The following is a 23,544-nucleotide window of genomic DNA, read 5'->3' on the forward strand; positions in this document are numbered from 1 at the left end:
TACCAATAATTTCACTTATGTTTCATCTGTCCTCTTCCTGTCTTTTCTGTTCTCATTTCTTCTCATCTTATACTGGATGTTCTCATCTTGTCTCATCTCATCTCATGGTTAGAGGCTTTGCAACAATAATGGCGCTTTTCCATTGCATAGTACCCCATGGTTTGGTTTGGGTCAGGTCGTGTCAGCTCACCTCACTTTGGCTTGGTTAGCTTTTCCATCCTGTTTATTAACACTTTGTAGTGGGAGGGACTATAGGCGTGTCGTTATATTTGTGCCGCCTACTGCTGTGACATCATACTAGTGAGAGCGTTGTTGTACATTCCCATACATTAAGTTATTTCTCAGTCCGCCACAAAACACCACAAATAGATGTTTGCACATTGCGTTTATCACTACATCTCTCTCACATGACAGTTTCTGTACAAACACCTGTGGTGCCAGTCGACGCACTCTGCTGAGCCTCATTTAAGTTGCATTTAAGCATATATGCGAACGGGCGGGCCGCGAATGTGCCGCCACAAACTGCAAGTCTGGAAAAAACTGTTATGGTTTTCCTGATTCTCAGCCTGTGGATGTTTTTCATCACCAAAATGAAGTTTGGGAACTTATAGCAGAGCACAGATGACAACGTTTGCTCAAGGCAGCCCAAGCTAGCATGGATGTTCTTATCTCTCCTCATATCTTATCTCATCTCACATCTCATATTATCTCTTTTAATTTCACCTCACATCTCATCTTTTCTCCTTTCTTATCTCGTCATCTCACATCAACTCATCTCGTCATCTCACATCATCTCATCTCATCTCTCACATCATCTCATCTCATCTCTCACATCATCTCATCTCTTCTCTCTTGGTTAGTGGCTTTGAAACCCTAATGGTACCAATAGTTTCAATTATCTTTCTTATGTCCTTTTCCTGTCTTTTCTGTTCTCATCTCATACTGCATGTTCTCGTCTCATCTCATCTCATCTCATGGTTAGTGGCTTTGCAACAGTAATGGTACCAATAACTTCACTCATTCACATCATCTTCATCACCAGCGGTGTGAGAGAGCGAGAGAGCAAGAGGAGTGCCGGATCTTCATCTGCCATCAGTAACATTGATTTATTAATGTTAGCGAGGCCTGCTACGCTAATAGGGTTTAGATCCAGGAAGTGAGTTAATGTAGCTGACAGCGATACAGGAATTTAATCTCTCGAGTGCACAGAATTATGACTGCGTCCTATCAGAACCGTCAGTGAGCCAGAGAGGAAATCAATCACTCGGTGCAGTTTAACAGACGTACGGCCTGATCACAGCGATCAGACTTTCTGTTTCGCACAAGGAAAAGTTTTTTAGACTATAAAAACATTAGTCCGAAATTTTCTGTAGGGAAACCAAAATTTTTTCTTTTATGGCACCGCTATAAACACGCATGCAAATATTATAACCATGTAGCACAATGAATATCAATCTTCTCTATATTCCCACATCCAAGAAAGCAACTTTCTGTGCTGAAAGGTAAAACTAAAAGTAGCAAGCGGTGGCCGGTGGTTTGTCTGTATGTCTGCACTGACTCAGCTATAATTGGCTGTTGGTTTAGTAGGTGAGGTGGTGTTGAAACAGGATGGAGATCTCTTCTAATGGTGTCCAGTGGCATGCCCGAAACCATACAACACACACACAACATTCCCTCCACACACAGAGCCGCCCAGACCAACGAGGTGTGTGGCCCTGTGTGTACTCTTAGTCTACCACCAAGCGCTCTCTCTCTCTCTCTCTCTCTCTCTCTCTCTCTCCATATATATATATATATATATGACTCTCCACTTTCTTCTTCAAAGAAATCAGACAAATGAAGGGTCACTGTATGGAAAGATCATGAAGGAAGAACACATGCTTTGTCCAGACTCACTTGCGGTCTGCAAGGAATATTTCTGATGTCATGCTGGTGGTTAATAAAGGCCCAAATTACACTTAGTGTTTTTTTGCATCACAAAATGTGCAGAAGAGCTTGGCAAAACCTTTTAGGTTTAAGTCTTCCTTCTTATAGTCTAATTATACACTCATATAACGGTCGCAAAAAAGTCCATAAAACTAATCTTCCAAAACAGCATCAGCCTTAAAATCACCACCACGCTCTGAGAAAAAAAGGTATAAAAGTTGTCACTTTTAAGGACGATACCTTTTAAAAAGGTCCTAATACAGTATGTATCATTTTGGTACAGATATGCACCTTTGAGGTAGAAAAGTGTACTTTCCAAAAGGTACCGCACTAGTGACAACTTCTTGTACCGTTTTTTTTTCGGAGAGTGCATAAGCTTAATACCTTACAACCAGAAACTAAAAGTAAATTCATTGCATTGTATCGTATCTTAATGAGAGTCCATAGGCCAGACTATTAGTGCTTGCCCTCATCTCAAGCGTAATGGATTGAAGTAAGGATGGACGCATTAGAGTCTTTCTCTCTTTCTATTCTCTCCTAAAGGAGAAGGACCGCACTGCCCACACTTCAAGTCCTCCTGCCCCGAAAACCACATCTGACCACCAGGACCTCAGGGAAACCACGGCCTGATGGAGGAATAAAGAGCAAGACAGCGAGAGGTGGAGAGGCTCTGCCCCACAGCAGCTGATGGTGGTATAAAGATATTAATTGCTTTTTGACATTATTCAGTTTGCGGGCAGCCGGGTGAGCCCTTGTTTTATGTTGAAGGCCACACAGATTAAAACACGCCGCATTCTGAGTCAGCATGAATTTCAGTGAGAAAAAGACTGAAATGCAAACGACTGTAATGCAATAAATATGTATCACTTTCCAAGCATTGCTATAGCTCAATTGGTAATGGGTTCGATCCAGGGAATGCACATACTGATAAAGAAATGTAAAGATAGAAGTCACTTTGCAGAATTTAGAGTAATGTGAATGCAATAACACAATGTGCTAACATAAATGAGATCAGTCTTAACCTACTGATTTAATCAGACATTAAGCCTAAAGTCAAAGGTTTTGGGGTTGGGTACAGTACATATTAATATCTTAGTATGGAAACCATGGCATCTGTCAAATGTCTGCACTAATATAGCGTGTGCAAGTGTGTGTGTACAGCCCATGCTCATAAACACCAGTGTTTCTGGTCTATGTCTTTCCTTTCTAACATCACATCAATGGAGAAAATGAATCACCAGACATTCTGTATTTCAAGGACACAGCGTATACTTAAACTACAACCATCATGCTTTCAGTCTATGTGTGTATGTGTGTGTTGAAATACATGCAAGCTCACTTTACATACTGTATATTATATGACTTTATACCACGGGTCTGTTGAATGCTATATTCTGATTGGCTGAAAAATGTTCCGTGGGTATGCATTAATTTCTGATAACCGCACACCTAACTCCGCTTCGCGTCGTGCCGCATTGCACCTTGGGTGTGCATTATTTTTTTATAATTCAATGGCCCGTCGTCAATTATTCCTTACTTAATGCAAATAGCTGCAATTTTAAAAGTCGCCAAATTTGTTAAGTAAGTAACTTTGTAACTACTTGTCATTAAAGTATTAGTATAGGCCTACTATCTGCTTAATCTCTACTAACATTTTAATATGATGATCCCTCAATAGACATTCAGTTTGACTACAAGTAACTTTGCACCCACTGTAATTTAAGCCCAATCCCATTTCTATCCTTTAGCATAGCCTTTGGTCTATTCCTGTTTTGCACGTTCACATGAAGGGGTACGGGTGTCTCGATTCTCTTTTGGTTGGAGGATTATGCTGGGTACACACCAAAAGATTTTTTTACATCTTATAAGATTTTCAAAATGTGATAGACCACAAACATGAGGAGAAAGAAATCTTAGATTTAACCGTTTTGCTCCTATAGTGTGCGGTGTGCCATTATGTGTCAAAGACAGCACACCACACACAAATAGATTGAGTCTGACACAGGAAATCTCGAAAAATCTTGCGAGACTTCAGAATAAGCATGGCGGACGATATGCAGGAAGAAATTTCAATGATAGTGTTTGGAATGATTTTCAGAGAAAATTCTCGGGAAAAAAAGAAAAGGGTTTGGGTGATGTCATGGAGACAGTGGGAACATGGTCCATCTTTGCTGTCCACATCAACTTCACTTTGTGCTGCGCCATGACTGCTTCCATCTTCCATTATCTCGCTTTCTGATTTGAAAATCGTGTAGTTTCACGTGATAATCTCAAGAGCGTGCACGTGTTTGTCCTCGGGGATCCCCCCATACATCAGGAATTTCTGTATTAAACATGTTTAATATTTACGATTCTCGATCGGGGTGGCTCTGACGTTCTTCCGATCAGGTTCAGACACTCTTAAAGGGCCCATGGCATGAACATCTTACTTTTTCAATGTTTAAGTGCTATGATTGGGTCCCCAGTGCTTCTATCAATGTAGAAAATGTGAAAAAGATCAACCCAATAACTTAGTTTTGGTAAACCATTCTCTACAAGCACATGAAAAATAGGTTGTTGAAATTTTGCTCTCCTTATGATGTCATAAGGAGCTCTTATTATAATAATACTACCCCTTAATTTGCACTATCCAACCACAGCACTGTCATTTTGTGCAGAGAAAAGCACAATTGAGTTTTAATTGCAACAAATCACCATCATTGTGATCAGTGTTTGAATTTCATCAGCTCATTTGCATTTTAAAGGACACACCCAAAACAGCACATTTTTGCACACACCTACAAAGTGGCAATTTTAATGGTATCTATATGGTATTTTGAGCTAAAACTTCACATATGTGCACTGGGGACACCAAAGATTTATTTGACATCTTAAAAAAGTCTTGTACCATGGCCCCTTTAATACACCTCACACCAAGGGAAAATCTGATAAGATAATCTATAGAACCATCAAGATAAACGGGACATAGCTAGGATTGTCAGAAGGGGGGAAATCTGCCTAAAATCAGCCCGATTATCTTTTGGTGTGTACCCAGCATTAGGGGTGGGGAAGGGACAGATAGACCTTTTAAATGAGGATTTTTTTGGGACCTCACTTCAAGCAAAAAGGGAATGAGCAATTTTCTGCTACAGCTACAGCCACATCACGGCTGCATAAGCGAACAAGGAGACACGTAAATACGAATTTGAATGCACCAAAATCATGTTTTATGTTTCACTCATTCAAATTTAAGGTAATTGGCATGCAAAAATTTGTTAAGGTTCGTTAACTGATTGCACGATAGTCCCACAACATATTTTCATATCTGACACCTGGCAACCTAACACATGGAAAAAAAGTCCAGTGGCAGGGAATTTGCTTTTAACATCCATTTCTTGTAGTAGTGTCTGACTTCTTAGGGGAATATAATCTCCCACCTCCTCACTCTGTTTCAAGGGGCAAGAGAAAGGGTTAGGCATAGGTGTAGGTGTAGGCGAAGGGAAATAAAATAGAAATGAGATTGGGACTTATTTTACTAAAACCTCATTCAGACAGCACTTTGGTCCCAGAAAATACCCATAAAATTGGCAGACAAGCTTCTGTGGGAACGCAAACACATCCCATAAATGTTAAAACTGGGATTGGGACTTATGTCTGTGGAAAGAGCAACAGAAACTCATATAAGCTTATAATAAACAAAAATTCATCCCGAGCATCATCGCAACAAGATATATCCACTCTGAAGCTGAGATCATTCACCGGCATACTTGCATACGCGCATCACACACTCCTTTATAGTGTTATCATAAACAAAAATGCAGGCAAGTGGTTTCTGGAGAGAGAAACAATGGATAATATGCAAACTTCAGACGCTGCGGAAAAAAAACTACCAAGTGCAGGACTTCACGTTACATGTATTATTGGGATCTTTACGGTATCTGTATGTCACACACACAGAGATTCCGGCAAATCATTGGCAGTGTGAATGAACCAAAAATCGAACGATCCTGGACAAATCCCGGATGCCTTTCCCGCGCATTTCCGTAATGTCTGTGTGAAAAGGGCTTATCTCTAACCCCTTCGGGGTAGTTGTGGCCTACTGGTTAGAGTGTCGGGCTTGTAACCCGAGAGTTGCCGGTTTGAGGCTCACAACTGGCGGGTTGCGACTGGGGTGCTCTTGATTGAGCAAGGCACCTTAACCCCAATTTCTCCCCGGGCGCTGCAGGGATAGCTGCCCACTGCTCCGGGTGTATGTGTGTTCACGACTTGCAGTGCATGTGTTACTGTTTACTATTCACTGGATGGCTTAAATGCAGAGGTCACATTCCAAGTATGGGTTACCATATATTGGCAAATACTATAATGAAAGTTAGTGGACAAATGTAGTCGCAAAGTTATATATAGTAAGTACAATGTCTTACACTTTCTTACAGTTGCAATGCAATGATCCACTAGTGTAAGATTCATGCATGATATAATAATAACATTTAATAAAATGTCCTTCATTTTATAAAAGCAATAATGCATAAAACGATTGTGCTTGTTGGGCGTTGTTGGAAACAACACGTCTCTATGAATCATACTGTTTGCATTTTTCGGTTATTCAACTGAACTAAAATAATAAAAAATTTTCAAGTTTAACTTGGTGACACTTGCCAAATTCTAAACCAAGAGTAACAACATTTGGCACGTCACTCATCCTGCAGTGTTTGCGGTCCAAACATGAACAATAGCCGAAATCATCAGGCTTGTTGAGCTATTACTTTTCTAAATGATTATACTTACAGTACAATCGCATTGTGTGTGTGTGTGTGTGTGTGTCAGGTCTTTTGTAATTACAGCTTTCATTTAGTTTGATAAATTGTGCTCTAATAGATCTATCTGCTGTCACAGTGTTGGATGATATATAGGCCCACACCTTTGAGGGTAAACTACAGCAGGAACGTCTCCACTATGATTAAAAAACAACAGCCTTCTTCAATAGGCAATAGGTTACTGGAAAACAGTAACTTGTGCCAGAACAATTACATCTAGTAAATATTAGCATGCATATCAAGATACAAAGAGAGAAAGAGAGAGAGAGAGACAGAGAAAGAGAGATTTCCTCACAGAAGCACAACAGACAAATATTTATAAGGTTTACATGGGAACTGGAGACGTGTTGAGGGTTAGTTTGTTGATTTGTGTCAAAGTGAATGGCAGGTGCTAAAAGACTAAACACAAACACGATAATGATGAAAAACAAATTATTGCATTCATTTACTCCAATAAAAGTAACATTTTGAGGCAATGTAATCTAATGCACTCTAAAAATTGGTTATTTTGACCCATGTTGGGTAAATATTGGACAGAACACACCGCTGGGTTAAAATTGACCTAATTTTATTTGGTAATTTTTAACCCAGCATGTGTTTTGTCCAATATTTACCCAATATGAGTCAAAAATAAAGCTTTTACTGTACGTTCATTCTGACTAAATAGATAATCAATGAAAATGTGAATGATCAATTTGCAAATATCTAGGGGTGTCGTGACTTAATTTCGATCAAGTTCGATTTAAAATCAAAATCGTGACACCCTTACTAATATCAATATGCAATATGCTTATATATTTTTAAAATAAATATTATACACTGCAAAAATGATTTTCTTTTTTCAAGACAGTATTTTTGTCTTGTTTTCAGTAAAATATCTAAAAATTCTTAAATTAAGATGCTTTTTCTTGATGAGCTACCGAGACCCTAAGGTGACATTGGAGTAAAAAAACGAAAGTTTAGTTTCGCGTGCTCACATGAAGCTTTCACGTGCGCGCGCGAAAGTTTCACGTGAGTATGCGAAACTAAACTGTAAAAAAAATTAAACGCAGTAGTTTCACGTGTGCACGCGATAGTTTTACTTGAGCATGCGAAAGTTTCACGCAAGCACGCGATAGTTTCACTCAAGCACGCGATAGTTTCACATGAGCATGCGATAGTTTCACGTGAGCACGCGAAACTAAACTTTATCAAATTTTTGCTCCATGTCCCCTTAGGGGCTCCGTAATGAGCAAAACGACCCAAGAAAATAAGTCTAGTTTTTAGACCAAAAATATCAAATTTAAGCGATAAAGTGACATTTTTCTTGGATTTCTCTCGAATTTAGTGTTTAAGAAAAATGTTGATTTTTTGCTTACCCCAATTTCAGTTTTTTTTTTTGCTTGTGTTATGCACAAAATCACTTAAATGTGATATTTTTGGTCTAAAAACTAGACTTATTTTCTAGGGTCATTTTGCTCATCAAGAGCAAAGCATCTCAATTGAAGAATTTTTTGATATTTTTACTGAAAACAAGACAAAAATACTAAGAATTTTTTTCTTATAAATCATTTTTTGCAGTGTACAGCATGTAACACTGCACTACAAAAGCGGTCATTTTTTAAATTGAGATTTACACATTATTACACAATATAATAGTACAATAATTTGCCGAGATGCAACTATTTGGAAAAACTGGAATCGAGGATGCAAAAAAACCCAGAATATTGAGAAAATCGCTTTTAAAGTTGTCCAAATGAAGTCCTTAACAACACGTTTAACTAATGATAAATACATTTTTTATATGTACAGTAGGAATATCGTCATGAAACATGATCTTTACTTAATATCCTTATGATTTTTGTCATTTAAAAAAGATCAATACTTTCGACACATAACTTGTATTGTTGGCTGTTGCTACAAATACACCCATGCAACTTATGACTGGTTTTGTGGTACACATTGCACAAATTCATCCATGTTTATGCTCAACAGTTGCATGAACATGCATTATTTTCCATCTTACGATCGACAGTCTTGCCGCGCTGCTCTGCAGGTCTCTGTACTGCAGCTCATTAAAAATAGACAGAGCATTTAGAGAGAGAGTTAAAGTCTAATGTAAAATCTTTACCAGTGACTTAAGTACAGCACTGAGATCTGTTTCTGCTGAGCACGCTGAATATTAAACTCACTGTCTACAACGCACTGAGTTACAGCCGTCAGGTCTGTGTGTGGTTTAATTGTTTTCTTGCTCGCTTTGTTTTTGCCTTTCTAAAAGCGTCAACAACAACAATCTTTTTGTTCTGTAAATGTCCAAACTTGGGTAATGGCAGTGGTTCTTAAAGTTTTCGGCATGTGGGCCCCTTTACATGTTGAATTAATCATAACAAATTAATTTATACAATGTAGTGCTGTTGGATAATAGCTGTATTTTTCTTAAGTTAAATTACACAGAATTTATGATAATTAAGTTTATAAAATGTCATAAAACTGGGGCACCATCTCACGGCCCCCTTGGGAACCACGCTAGTGGCGGCCGGTGACTTATTTTTTCGAGGGTGCTTGATGCGAAGTTCGACACATGATGTATGTAGCCCATCATGTGTGTGGTTCGTAATTTCAAAATATGTGTTCTCCTTGTCGAGCGATCATGTATGGAGGACCACAAGAGTCATGTTGAACTTCAACATTTAATAACTACCTGGACAATAAAAATAGCAATTAATAGACTTGTTTAAAAATTCATTAATAAATCTATAAAAAAATAGACAGTTACAAAAAAATCATTATGTAACATTTTATTAGGCAATAAAAAGTGAGATTATAAAAATAACGTAGAAATTAAATATTAATCCATTAATAAATTTCTTTATAAAAATCTTTATTTATTCTTCATAAAGAGGAAGTAAGTGGAGATCAGGGACGTTCATGCTACAAAAAACTACAGATTAAAAACAGTTAATAAAAGATGTCCTTTGGGTGATACACTTTTAAAAAGTACACCTTCATACCTAAAGAGTCCATTTTACAGTAGTACCTTAATGGTACATATTGGTATCGTACATGAATAATAAGGCCTATATAATTGCAGGTACAGTACATTTGGTGTGCAAAGTCTTTTTTTTCTGCGTTTTCCGTAATTTTTATATTTTAATGATTTGATACTCATCGCCATGGATCACAAGATGTCACAGGTCATAACAATAAAATATTTTTTGTAAAAAGTGTCTTATATATTTGGAAATCATGATTACCTGTTGTCTGAATTAAACCCCTTTCACACAGCACTTTGATCCCAGAAAATGTCCGTAAAATTGTCAGAGAGGCTTCTGTGTGAACACAAAGTCCCGTAAATGTTCTGGGATCGTTCCCATAAAGAGGACCTAGTAACATTGGCGTAACATTCACGGAAAGCATTCTGTGTGAACAAGACGCAGAAACAATGCTGCAAGGAGCGTGCCGTAGTGAGGACGCGGGTGTCATCGCAACAAGAAGTTATGGTTCAGGAGTCTCATTTATAAAGAATGCACACGCACAAAACAGGCAAACAGGTTGTGATCTATAAAAAAAACAAACTTGACGGGAGAATGGGCTTGCAGGGCGGGATCTGAGGATAATTCATGTACGTACACTTGCAGGTGATCTGTGATTTATAAAGGGAACATTGCTTTGTTTTATAAGTCTTAATTTTTTTTGGTGTATGCCATTTTGTGCGTACGTAGATTAGTAAGGATCCTACGCACAGTTTTATAAATGAGACCCCAGCTCTTTGACACAGGGACCTGCACAGTGTGTGTGGGAATGCACGCATAGATGCGGAAAATTATCGGCAGTCGAATAAACCAAACATCAAACGATCCCGGACGCATTTTCCGTGTATTTTCCGTAATCCGTAAAGAGGGCTTTAGTGTCAATTCTGTTATTGTCAAACAGTGTTGACAGTCATGCACTGCATGCGTGTGTGTGTATGAGAGAGAGTTTCTCTGTGTATGATATACTGTCAACACTGTTACTTTACATTGGTAACATAGTTTGACATCAAATGTATCTGCAATCATCCATAAATCTGGACAAAAATAGTCCATATTAGGAGCTTCATAAAGTGTACCATCCCATTGCTTTTGTGCATTTTTTGAGGCTGTACTGTATGATTCATGCACTACATTCCAAGTCTATAAAAACCACTGAATCACTGTGAAAAAAGTAAGATTAAATCGCTATTCTGTAATTATCTTGCCAACTACAGTCTCTATTCACTTTAACTGTATATACAGAGCAGCTTAAATATAATTTTTCTGTTTTAAACCGATAAAGAAAGTCATACAAAGTGTAAGCGATTAAATAAATCATGACAGAATTTTCATTTCTAAGTGAACTATTCCTTGAAAGGCTTTACTGTTTAGCAAACTTCCCAAAAAACCCCATCTCCCCCTTCTCTTATGCCGCATCTTTTCAGTAATAGAAAGCGTGAATGTGTAAAGCGTTGCCGATAGGCAGCCACACAATACCACTAACGCGCTAAAATGACTTCCAGATGTCTTTGATTTCTGATCAAGAGGAGGAAGAGCAGAGGAAACCAGAAGAGTACAGGAAACCAAAGCAAAATAAATGATTTGCAAATGTAGTGTATGGGGTGGGGGAGAATGACAGACGGCTGGAGACGGCGGTCTGTTGCTGGTTAGATGTAACGCTGGCTCCGGGTGGGCCGCGAGGGGTTACGCTGATGGAAGAAGTGAGAAAGAGCGGCACGTGCGATCGGTCAAGCACCTGTGCCAGCTTCCAAAACCAACACAGAGATGATCCAGGCCCTTCAGGGCCTCCAAGGATCACAAAGTAAAACTTGAAGTTCTAGAAGTAAAAAAGACAAATGCTTTTCACAACCTATAAAATGCAGGAGAGGAAAAACGCCTCTAAATGGTCAAATCTGTCAATAGCAGTTTTATTGTGTTAGTTATGATTGCAAAGTATCATATGCACAGAGGTGGACTTGTGTAGTATTGCATGTGGAGCTCATATTCCCGCACATGTGCTTTCAGCACAGATGTATACTGTAGTCTCCTGTCTGTAAACAAAGGAGAACAAAATCACATGATAGATGTTCAGTGTTACTGAGCGTTTTATAGGGGAGGAATTGAATCAATTGAGTCTTAACGTACAGCTCAGTAACCTCTCAAGGGAGAGAAAGCGAGCGAGAGGGAAAGAGAGAGAGAGAGAGCGAGCGAGAGAGGGGAATAAAGAGTAACATAAACATTTAACAAGGCTTGTTAATGTAAATGTACACGAAAATCTGAGTGCAAAACATTGAAACATCTGATGTTTTTACGGCAAAACAACAGCACAAACAAACATACTACTGTATGAATTATGCAATGTTTTATTATGTGGTCTGCTGCAGTTGGTTTGTCCCACATCATATTTTTTATTTAGTTTGAAAACATTACAGGAATCTGTATTAAAATATATAAATTTGAAGGGATAAAAATATTCACTGAGCAATCCCATAAAAACAGATTTCTTTAATATTTCTATTATGTCTACTCTATCAGAAATAATAGAAATGAAAACTCTGTCATCAGAGAACGCAACCAAAAATGGCAAATTTTTGCTTAAACCTACAAAGTGGCTATAATAAATTATCTATAGGCTAAAATCACATTCTGGGGACACCAACATTTGGTTTTATGTTTTACATCTTAAAAAAGTCTTGTGAAATGTCCCCTTTAAAATCATTCCTCAATAAAAACATTTCTCATTGAATTTACCCAAATACAGATTATTTCACGTAGGGGTGCGCAGGGCAAAAACTAATATGAGGTTAGTTGTAACACGGACTGTTTAATTCAATTCAATTTTATTTATATAGCACTTTTCACAATTGGTAATTGTTTCAAAGCAGCTTTACATTAATATAAGCAGGGGAAAACACAGAAAAATTGTAGGTAGTAGCAAAAGTGGCTATGAATAAAGTTTACAAGCGAGCGTATTAATAATGTAACGTAGAAGAGGGTGCTAAGTTAAGCCAATGTCAGCTGCCTCCCGGGGTTGAAAAACCCCCTAGGAGAAAAACCTAACTTTTTTAAGCCTAGGAGGGAAAAAAGTCTTAGGAGGGAAAAAAACCCTGGGTTACATTGTTGCACAGGGTTGAGCGTTTTATTTTTCTGGTATTTTTTCACACTGCCGTAAATTATTGAAAATGTATAATGTTTTTTCAGAGAGTTATTGATGAACGAGTGTTTTGGTGGCATGTAAGTAATTTTTTTAAGCCTATGTTTTTTTTCGGTTTCTAAGTTGGGTGTGAAAGATACCAAATCCAATGTTATGTCATATTAATCAGTGTCTTGTTGACTAAAACATAGCATCATTTTGAAATATGTTTGCAGCTCTTAGCAACTTTTTTGGTGGGCTTGAAAATATTTTGACCTAGCGGGGTTAATTGTAACGCTGTGTTAACCCCTCAGCACTTACGATATGAAAACCGCTAACGTTAGCGTAATTCTTGCCGTTGTTTTTAATAGGCTACACACTAATGATTGCTGGCTGCCAACAAAATAAATGTGCCTGTCTTATCAAAAATCTTTTTTTTGTTCATATCTTTAATATTGATTTAATAAGGTCACGTCAAAGATTGAAATCATAATGAAATGAATGGCTAAAATCAGACTTTGATGCTCATTATCTCAGAATTTGATTTCGAAACTGTAGTATGGTTATTACAGACTGGGTCACATATAAAAAAAAAATTGTCATTATTGTTCCGCTTTTACTCACATATTTAGACATTTATATCCATCTATAATTGAACTATTGTTAGAAAAGGGCTGGATGAATGAATACAGTGTGGATACCTGTCTATTATTGACAGATATATAAACAATATCCACTTCAAGTATATAGACAAAATAGTATTGAAATATTTGCCTGCAAACTTAATTTTTAGCAAGTGTTACAACTAACCCCCTAACTGTTACAATTAACCCCACCTATGGGGTAAGTTGTCACGTTTGCACTTCTGTCACGTTTGGTGTAATTGTCCAAGAATGGTAAGTACTAGAAACAAACTTCAAATGTTCATTTGTAGCAGAGATGTGTGTGTTGCTTGTGTAAAAATAGAATTAATCAAACTCAAATATTTTTTGAATGATTCAGCCAAAACCAAAAAGCTTGTGCCCCCCTCTTCCCTACATATCTACATTATTATACAGCCCATTGCATAGACTTTAACAATTGTCTCATTTGTTTTTATTTTTTATTTTATTTTGCAATTTTAGGAGAAACCTCTCAGACTAGGTGGATGCTTAAATGAAACACAAGTGAGAACTCAATCGAATCTACTACAACAGCAACCTCTGAGAAATAAAATAATCCTCTGAGATGGCAACTTTAGGATTTTATTTCCATCCTGCTAATGTTCTTGATATTGTTTAAAAAAGTTAAATTATAGTCTAATTAAGAAAGGTTTCAGAGCTCATATAATGCTTCTAATACTTCTACAAAAACATTCACTTTTTAAAACTGCATAACAGGACTGACTTATGCATGCCAAGTTTGGTAAGTTTACACTGGATCCCTAAACAACTTACTAAATTAAGCAAAACAAAATAAACCAATCCGTGTAATAAATTAGCTTTAGCACAGAGTATACTCATGCTTGAGCTCTCTCTCTCTCTTTTCATTTCCTTCAGCTTTCCGGCTTCACAGTGTCTCTTCTCCGGATCAGAGAGAGTCAATTATAGGGTTATAAAGGTCTCTTTAGCCAGGAGACGGGCCGCCCGTGTCGGGAGAAGCTGACAGCTAACGTGATTACTGGCTAAGTTTATAAGCTATAAGTGCTGAGATGAAGTGAAGGCCCTCTCTGAGGAGACAAACAGAAAGATAAACTCTCTTATTCTCTTTCAGAGTGGAAAAACTAGTGGCACACAGGAGACAAGCGGATGAAAACTGAACATGTGCCTCTGGAGGTAAGCAATGGCTCCTTTACACTCTGAAGTATACTGGGTTATTTTCAATCCAGCGTTAGGTTAAAAAGGATGAAGTCAAGCCATTGAGTTGTAATTTCACCCCATGCCGTGTTGAAAATAACTTAGTTACTTTTTTAGAGAGTATTCAGAAAGAGCAAACAGAGAATAGAAGGGTCGAGCCCAGCCATTTGATTAAATTAACCCAGAAAATGTTTATATTTAATGGTTTAAAACAATCCAGCATTTGGGGTTTAAATTATAACCTAATGGGCTGGACATTGGGTTAAAAATAACAAAAATTTACAGAGAAGCTGGAATAAATTAACCCATAAAATGTTTATATTTGACCCACAATGGGTTAAAACAACCCAGCATAGATTAAATTACAACCCAGTGAGTTGGATGTGTTCCTTTTTTGACCCAACTCTGAGTTAACAATAACCCAGCAAAGTGAATGCCTACAAATTGAGTTTAAAATGTACCCAAAAATCCAAATTCTGATGTTTACATTACTCTAAACTGATATGTGGTGAGCAAAAGTTTTGTAAGTTTAGTAAGAATTGTTATACTGATCTTGCATAATAATGGCAGATCATATGGAAGTACTTTTAAACCACAACCTTTCCTCTAGGTCCAGTCCAGCGTGACCTAACGTTAATGCGCAGTGACGCAGGGAGGTCACGTGTAACATATATAAAACGCACATTTGCGGACCATTGTAAACAATAAACTGACACAAAGACATTAATTAGTATCAGTTGACATACAACAATGTAGGAACGGTCCTCTTTCTCCACACGTGTAAACACTGGGGCAGAGTTTCGCGTTCGTCCTCTGTGACCTCTTGACGTCATGAAGTATTGCGTCGGGTCACGCTAGCGCATCACGACCGGATCTAGACGAGAAGTTGTGCTTTAAAAGTGTATATTTGTTATTTTTATTGTCAAAAATGACAATCGTTTTGCTAGATAAGAAACTTATGCCTCGTTTGGGATTGTTTATAGTCCTTTGAAACTCCGTTGAAAAAAACTGTTAAGTGTTGAATTAGGTATTAAATGTTGGTGTCTATTAAAGTCCATTAAAATGAGAAAAATCCTGCAATGTTTTCCTCAAAAAACATAATTTCTTCTCGACTGAACAAAGAAAGCCATCAACATTTTGGATGACGTGGTGGTGAGTAAATTATCTATAATAATTTACCATTAAGCACTATAAAATATCAGGAACACACACAACTAGTATATGACCTATTCTCGAAGTCTTTACAGCAAATTTGTGCAAAAATACTGTAAAATAATTTTTTTTAGTCAGTTTTGGTATCAATGGCATTAAAGCATCTATTTTTGACTATGTATGTGCATCAGAAAAGAGGTCCAAAAAATGGTCCCAAGCTGTCGCTGGGGAAATACCCAAAGGTCTATGAACCATTTATTATTACATTTATTATTTATGTACACTGTAAAAAATTAGCTGTAATTATGCATCTGTTTGCCAGTAACTTACTGTAGAAGATAAAGACTGAAAATGTTTTATGTTCATTTAACTTTAAACAAACCGTTGCTAGTAAATAACATAAATGTAAAATCTACCGTAAGTTTCTGGCAGCTAGTTGCCAGTAATACCCAGTAATACTGTAATTTCCACAGAATTTTTTTACAGTGTAAACATTTAAAGTGACAGAAAAAAATGATTTATTTAATTTGCTCAATTTTTCTAAGGTAAGTGGTTGCAATCAATTTTTTTAAGCTACATTTAAACAAACGTTTTTTGTTTTGTTTTGTATTTCTATTTTTTTATTTAAGTTAATTAAATAATTTTTTTAGTAAAACTCTTTAGATGCAAAGGTGTACTTTTTGACAGGGTATGTCCAAATGATAGCTAAAGTTATGGCCATTTTTGACCATTTCTCTCAGACAAAGTGGACATAAGCAAGGCCTAAAATTAACACTTGCCAAGGGCCAAATGCGAGTAAATATCGGCACTGTTTAGTACAGTATATGAAACGATGTGAATTACAAGCTAGCCGGTGACATTTTAATAAAGTATTGTCACAGCGCTAACAGGTGTGGTCTACTTCATGCAGCACTGCACAGACCAATCAGTGATTATGACATTAAGGTATAGGGAGAATGAGTCGAGAACAGTGCTTGTTAATCGCTCAATGCTAATGACTCGCTCAGTACTTCGATGTCAGTCAAACAACGAAGTCAAACTCCAAAACTGAAACATGACGCACAAACATTACAATCTTACGACAGTACTCAGCATTTCAATGACGATAAATTCAAGAGACTGGATTGTATGTGAATACGGACACATGAGGAGGATGAGGTGAAATAAATAAAAGTGTCTGAAAGGTATAAATAAACCTACTGTAGCTAGCATGAATTTACAGCAAACAATATATTCTTACAGCATTTATTAATGCTTGTTATTGTTGATATACACTGTAAAAAGTTGGATCAACTTAAAAAACTACTTAAACAAAAAATGTACAAAAATGACTTTAATTGGTAATAACACCTAAAATGTTTAAACATTAAATTTTTAGACGTTAGCAATTGAAGTAATTTTTTAAGTCAATTCAACTTTTATCAAGTTACCAAAAAAAATGTTAATTATGTTGTTAATGTAACTTTACTATAATAAATCCTGTACACGTATTATTTATTGTTATTTCAGGTTAATTAATGTAGCTTACTAATGTAAGCTACATAGTACCTCCCATATTGCATAGTGTTACTTTAAAGAGCACCTATTTCATTGCTAAAAACCAAAAAATTTTGTGTATTTGGTATAATACAATGTGGTTTCTGGTTAAAAAACACATTATTTTCTACATACCATACATTTTTGTAGCTCCAGATTTCACTTCCTGAAATGCACGAATTTAAAAAGCTCTGTGTCCCTGATTGGCCAGCTAATCTGTATGTTGTGATTGGCCTGAAATGTGACACTCCTGTTTGAAAGATAAACTCACAATGCAATGCTGACAGGAGTTTACTTACAGGCTGTGAGTCCGAAGTGGGAGGAATTATGATAATGTTGGTCTTCTCTACGTCACCAAGAAAGTAAACTGTTGCCTACAATCCGTGTGTTTGTTGTAGTCCAAGAAAAGAGATTTACGCTGGAGACGATAACTTGTGTCATTGTTTACTTTCCATATCGTTAAAGATACAATTTGTATTTATCCGGCCGCTAGATGGCGCCAGATCAAACAATAACAATGATGTTGTTTACTGACGCTCTGAAGCAGCGTGGAATTATGTGATTTGTAGTCTTTAACTCAACCGCTGATGGCCATCAATCAGACGAGAAATCACGTTGATGGATAAGATAATCAAGTCTTATAAATGTTGTGTTTGATGACATCGTTTATTTCATTATGTAAGTTTATATGTGATGTTCAAAACGAAATTGTTAGTCATATATGTTACAGTATTGGTCCAAATTCGATGGTAAACACAGCACAGAATTAAGTTTTCAACTTACAATCTACAATGATTTTTCACATAATGTATTGACAGTACAGATCTTATTGTGAAGTGTCTTAAAATGACAATTTATATTGCTGTACAATATCTTTGATGTGCATATCGTCCGCGGGAAGACACGCTGATTACAGTCTACACACTAATGTTGTGATCAATATAATAGCATGCGTCTTTTGAAGGGTTACGAATCAAAACAACTCACCCATCGCGTAAAACACAAGCAGGATCAGAATCTCAGTCTAGTTAAATGTTGTCGTGAAGCTCTCTCCATCCAGATAATGCAACACTGATATTGATCCTCTCTCGTTTTGTTCCAAACTCTTCTTGGGTCGTTTGGTTGGCCCGTACAATTACAGGAGCTGACACAACCAGCGGCAGATGGTAAAGAGTAATCCATAACTTCATAAGCAAGCGCGCCGCGTAGCCCGACAGCCGCTATCGCATAGTTCCGCATTTGTCCACAACACTGGCTGCATCCGAAACCTCAAGGCTGTGAGGACTTGTTGCCTCGCTGCCTCATGAGGACATGACTTCGAACTCGGAGGCCTGAAGGCAGCTCAGAGAAAGGCTTTCCAACGCACTTCAAAGGCAACGTGTTTGAAATATAAAGAGAGAGCGCCTTTGTGATAACTAATCACATATTTGAAAACTACAATACTAATGTCTCGCTAGAATTGCAATTAAAATGTGTAAAAAGTGAAAATATACGTTTATTTACACTAAATTTGTTCTCCAGTCGCTTCCTTGGCCGCCATTTTATTTTTTCGAACTCGACTACTGACGAAAACCACATGACAACAGTGAAGGCGGTGACAAAGGGTCACATGGATATTAACGTCATTGACAGGAGACTGCACTGCCCCGTAACAATGTTTTGAATGGAAATTTTCTCACGATTTACAAGTAGTTGAAAACATTACAGATATTGATAGTAATCAGCTGGACACTTGCCTAGTGGTTTTTAGACATTTTACTGCAAATATCTTACAAATTGCACCTTTAACATGTTCTTATACACACTTACACACCAAAGGAAATGTAAAATCGTGAATCGGATAATAGGTGCTCTTTAATATATTTAGTCAGTGTAGATGTTTCATGGCCAGTAAAAATTATTTATGGCTGGTAAATTTTCTCAAGTAACCGGCCATTGGCAAAGTGCGGCAAACGTTTGTTTTAGGCCCTAGACGTAAGCTTTAAGGGAGGTATACATTTGTTTTTAATTCAACTGAATTAACCTTATAATTGCTATTTCCTTTTCAAAACAAGACTGTATAAAAATTGAATTGAACAACAGTGTACTTCAAGGCCCTCCTTGCATTTTTCACAGAATGTGGTTTATTTTACCCAGTGGTGAAATCACACATTTCTGAGGAGAGCCACAGTCTAAAAATATCTCCTCTGCACAAATGGAACATCCATTCACACACACTTCCAAACACCACATAGTGTACACGTGAACACACACACAGCTCCGCCCCGGGTACAGTTTGCCCTCAGTTCCCCTGATCACCAGCCAATGTCCTGCCAGAACTCTGGGTGGTCCAGTTCCTGTGGTTCTGGCAACCCATCCATCCACTGCGCCAAAATATTACAAACCCACCCATTTACTAGTGTATATAACATAGTAAGGATATACAACTAGATCATGAATGTTAGTGACCCCTTTATGCATGCCTATACTAAATGTTCTGCATGCATACTGCATGTGAGCCTGCCCGTAAAGTCATTTTTGTGATTTACTGTTTTCTACATTCCTTGAAAATATAACCTTGATATCTTTAATACTGACTGAGTACGGTCATGTCAGAAGATTAAGTTTGAAATCAAAGATTGACGCTCCTAATCTCACCATTAGATTATGAGACTTTAGTCTGGATTTCACAGACAGGGTTACATGTAAGATACATTTCATAACTTTAATGTGATTTATTTTACTATAACACAATGCATATTGTATCTATTATTTCTCTGTTAGGATCTTTCATAAGGGTGAATTTGATTTATGAGTTCAGTTTTCTGTTCTGGACTGAGTTACAACACGCAGTTGCTTTATATCAACAGGTGTAGATGGATCTCATAAAAGAGAGACAGAAAGATGTGTTTGAGTATCAGAGAGAAAACACAAGCACATCTCTGCTCTGTTCTCAGTTAACTCGTGGTTTTCCTTATTGCAAAATATGTTTGTATAAGTTTGTGTTACAGTAACTTTCAAAATAAAAATACCAGTTTAGCATTCAAGCTTATTTTTGTCTTGTTTTCCAAAATATCTGAGCCTCTTTAAAGGCGGGGTGCATGATTTTTGAGAAACGCTTTAGAAAAAGGAGTCAGACCGAGTACCAAAGCACACTTGTAGCCAATCAGCAGTAAGGGGCATGTCCACTAATCGACATGTGTGGGGCGGGTCTATCAAAAGAAGGTCCAGATTCTATTGGGGTAGGGGCATGTTTGTTTAGGTGATTTCTAATGTCAACATTGGCTTTCAGAGATTGTGCACCCCGCCTTTAAAGCGATGGTTTATCCCAAAAAATGTCCTGCTAATTTACTCACCCTCAGGCTATCCAAGATGTACAAGACACAGTTTTCAGTGGAACAGTGACGATCTTTAGTTGAAATCGTGGTCCTTGTAGATTCACATGTCTTTAAGGGTCAAAAAAGCAGATAGACACAACAGAAAATTAATTCTCACAATATAATGAGGTCTTATAAAGTGAATTGTGTTGTGATTTATAAGTGTGTTTTTATGTTTTGTTGTATATTGTATTATTGTTTACTTTTATTATCTGTTGCTGCCTTCTTGGCCAGGTCACTCTTGTAAAGAAGATTTTTATCTCAATGAGTTTTTTAACCTGGTTAAATAAAAAAAGAACTGAATTGATCAGTCTGTGCAAAAAAAAAAACATTATTTATAAATAAAGAGCTCAGATGCAAAACCCGCTATGTGCGCCTGGTATGATTTCTTGAAAATTAGCATTTTTTATCAGACTGTTGATGGGTTCTGCCTAAAAATCAATACTTCTGAATGGCCTAATGCGAAAGTGTTTGATAAACGTATTGTATGTGTCAAGAGCATTCGGTTAATATCATTAGCTGTGTCCCAATTTGAAGACTGGGTGAAGTTGAAAAATTAGTACTTTGGCGGAAAAATGCGCCGTGTTAACCAATCAGGAGCTTGCTCTAGTAGTGACGTCATTACAGGAAGGGAGCGGAGTCGCAGAAGCCATGGAAGGCCCTCCCATGACGCAGATTTCCATGTGAATGTCTCAATGACTAGAATTTCACGCACGGCTTTCATGCCTTTTCTTGAAAATTAATTTTTTTTTAATCAGACTGTTGATGGGTTCTGCCTAAAAATCAATACTTACGAATGGCCCGATGCGAAAGTGTTTGATATAGTTAGGGTGACCACCCGTCCCGCGTAGCGCGTGAACGCACAGCGTTTGAAGCCCAATTCATGCGTCCCGCAAATTGAGACCGTGTCACGCATAATCTATGCTTGCTTTAAAAAAGTTGGTCGCTCTATATCCTTGAGCCCCACGCAGCCAAACGGACATTACGAGACAGTTCAGGCTCGCTCGCCACTCGCTACTCGCACGTTACTGTTGCCCCTCAGCTGAACTGCTGACAGGTTGTTGTCAACTTTTCGTTGTTGTCATGACAGCGCAGTCCGCACGCAGCCATGCACGTGCATCCCTTTTAGATGCGCGCTTTCCAATTCGAAAAATTGAGAAAGAGACTGAGTCTGGCTCTGCACCGCCATCATCAATTAAAAAGAGAAGGTGTGGGTACAAGAAAGACTGGGAAAATAAATATTTGTGAATGAAAGTCCTAAAGATGTTTCCAGAACACTGAACAGTTTTTTTCCTGTGCCTGCCTTTACTAACATGCAAGTTCACCATCCTTCCTCCCTCTTCCCTTACGAAAATTAACCATGGTTATATTGTGGTAAAAGTGTAGTAACCATGGTTTTTTGGTGTATTGATTACTATCAGCAAAACCATGGTTTTACTACACTAACTATGGTTTAACTATGGTTTTTGAAAACTATGATTGTCAAAACCATGGTTATTTTGTAGTTAGTAGTTACTATGGTTTTACTACAGTAACCATGGTTTTTTGGTTTTAACTGTAGTAAAACCATGGTTAATTTTCGTAAGGGTTCTCCTTCCGTGAACCCCTGGAGTTGTGAGTTAAGACTTTTTTAACGGTTTCTGTGTTGTTGAGCAACTTCAATTCCTGTTAATTCTATAATTTTATATTATAATGTATTTAAAGTGAATAAATTATAATGAAAAATAAATTAAATAGCTAAAGTAAATCGTAAGTGAATGTGCATCTGTCAATCATTGAATGTTCAAAATATTATGAATCTTTATTTAAAAAAAATACACATTGGTTGGCCTATTCATGAGCATACATAATGTTTAGGGGAATAGGGCATTATTAATATGCCATGTACACTGCAAAAAAATGATTTTCAAAAAAAAAATTTCTTTGTATTTTTGTCTTGTTTTCAGTAAAAATATATAAAAATTCTTAAATTAAGATGTTTTTTCTTATTGAGCTTAACGACCCAAGAAAATAAGTGTAGTTTTTAGACCAAAAATATCAAATTTAAGTGATTTTGTGCATAAAACAAGGAAAAAATCTTAAATGAAGTGTTTTAGAAAAATGTAGATAAGATCCTTATGCCTCAGTTGGGATCGTTTACAACCCTTTGAAACTGCAATTGAAGTGCAAATTTAAACTGCATTGAAACTGTAAACTGTTGAGGTACACTAAAAGTCCACTATATGAAGAAAAATCCTGGAATGTTTTCCTCAAAAAACGTAATTTCTTTTCGACTGAACAAAGAAAGACAAACATTTTGGATGACATGGGGGTAAATAAATTATCAGAATTTTTTCATGAAAGTGGAATAATCCTTACTATATAAATAAATATCCTATAAATAAAGCTTATTTTTATTACCCCATGATTTTTATTACCCCAAAAAACTTTCTCTAAAGACAATGTTTAATAGCCGATTTAGCAAATTAACTAATTGTGTCTTCAGATATGAGTTCAGATCAGAGGCGATTCTAGGGTTATAGCTTTAGGGGTGCTGAGCACCCAATGAGCTCCGCTGCCACCACCCACTCTTTTTTCCTACAGAAACCAATAATATGTCTATTGTAAAATAACTACAATTTTAACATTGGTTCAACTAACTCCAAAATCCAGATTTTTCTGGAGACCTTTCAGGCATGAAAACGGGTCAGGGGTGAAAAAGATGAGAAGAATATTGCCCCTCTAGGGTCTGGGAGCATGCTCCCCCTTATAATTTTTTTAAAATTACACATTTTAAAGCATCAATCTGGTGAGTTTTGAGATGCATTTTTTGCCAACCTTTTT

General features: G+C 37.1%; 1 long non-coding RNA gene across 2 annotated transcripts in view; it reads right to left on the reverse strand.

Moving 5' to 3' along the window:
- The window catches only part of LOC141368872 (uncharacterized), a 196,428-nt gene that overhangs the window by 50,894 nt on the left and 121,990 nt on the right, over positions 1-23,544 (reverse strand). For both annotated transcript variants that reach the window (XR_012372309.1, XR_012372310.1), the window contains one exon: positions 20,701-20,790. This is a non-coding gene — a long non-coding RNA (uncharacterized lncRNA). The remainder of the gene's footprint in view (positions 1-20,700; positions 20,791-23,544) is intronic.

This window comes from Misgurnus anguillicaudatus, chromosome 11, assembly GCF_027580225.2.
Source record: "Misgurnus anguillicaudatus chromosome 11, ASM2758022v2, whole genome shotgun sequence".
NCBI classification, from domain to species: domain Eukaryota; kingdom Metazoa; phylum Chordata; class Actinopteri; order Cypriniformes; family Cobitidae; genus Misgurnus; species Misgurnus anguillicaudatus.